Below are 1,527 nucleotides of genomic sequence, written 5' to 3'. Positions count from 1 at the left end.
TGATCCACCAGCTTCGGCCTTCCAAAGTGCTGGGATTACAGGCGTGAGTGGTATCTTTGAGAAGATTTGTGGGCATCGCTGTTTGAAATGTCAGTGGAGTTTTCAAAGGGAAGGTGTCAGCAACGTGCAATCAGTTAATGAGTCTAGAGTCATTTGGCATCTGCACTCATTGAGAGAGTAAGTTTTACAAGGGCCGAGGAACCAGCTATTCTGATTTGAACTCTTTTTTTTGTCCTCAATTTTCTTTTCCCAGCTCACCTTTTGGCTGTTTTTGAATTTATTAGCACCAGTGAGTAAAGGTTAAAGGAGAGGCAAAGAGCAGCAAGTTTTGCTGTCGTACTCAACTGAAATGTTCTGGGGAGTCTGATGTGAAACAAATAGCAGAATTTTTAAAAAGAATCTGTGACTTCTACGCTTTCTGTGTATAGATACTGAAGAGCAGTAACAAGTAGCAAGATGGAAGAGTCTGACTTCTCATCTGCTTGTGGGCCACCGTGTGCACCTGGCTGGCGGTTCCTCCCGGGCACCCTCTTTTACACTGTTTCCACTTGCGTTCTTTGTAAATTGAAATGTACCTTGCTTGGCCTTGGCTAACTTTAGGAAGGCATGCTTGGCTGAAGATGACTTTCTGAGGAGGAGTCTTCACCATCACCCTTATGTTCAAGTCCGGTACTCTCGTTTTCTTATCAAAATACAAGGCAAAGCCTTATTGGCAACCCGGGAGAGGGACTGTCCTTACAGGCAGGCTTCACCAATGCAGACTAGTTATCAAGTTCCACCTTTCCTTTGAAACTCCTCAGCTGCCTTAACAAGATAAGATTCTATATATTTGTAAACTCCAGGTCCAAGATAGGGACTGGTAAATTGCACCTTTCTAAGACTGCCATGGATTTTGAGCTTGACTGGAGCTTGACTGGATGTAATGAATGAATGGCATTAAGTCTTCAGGTCTGAAAAAGTAGGTGCTCCAGGAAATAAATAGCTGAGAAAATAGGACATTCTTTTTAAATGGCCTTCAGCAATTTATTTGTGAAATGTGAGGATGTTAAAAGAAGAAACTTCTTGAATTCCTAAAATAAAAAGCACTATTACTTCTGGCAGCTGAACAAAGAGTGCTCCGAATCAGGAGTTATCTGGGAAAGGCTGAAAATGAATTCATTCTGCACCCAGTGGGGTATAAATGCAGTCACCAGAAAGTACGCTGCAACCATTGCACAATATCTGATGTTGCTAAGGTGAGGATGATACCTTCTAATTAGTTTTGTGTTATGGGGGGGTTAGGGGCAGGGTGGGAAGAGATAATGAAATGGTTGTGTCTGGGTGCGGTGGCTCAGCCTGTAATCCCAGCACTTTGGGAGGCCGAGGCAGGTGGATCACCTGAGGTCAGGAGTTTGAGACCAGCCTGGTGAACATGGCAAAACCCCGTCTCTACTAAAAATACAAAAATTAGCCGGGCATGGTGGTGCATGCCTGTAATCCCAGCTACTTGGGAGGCTGAGGCAGGAGAATTGCTTGAACCCGGGAGGC

Source organism: Colobus angolensis, unplaced genomic scaffold, assembly GCF_000951035.1.
Source record: "Colobus angolensis palliatus isolate OR3802 unplaced genomic scaffold, Cang.pa_1.0 Scaffold40, whole genome shotgun sequence".
Classification (NCBI taxonomy): domain Eukaryota; kingdom Metazoa; phylum Chordata; class Mammalia; order Primates; family Cercopithecidae; genus Colobus; species Colobus angolensis.
The sequence above is the reverse complement of the archived record's forward strand: the minus strand, read 5'-3'. Positions refer to the sequence as shown.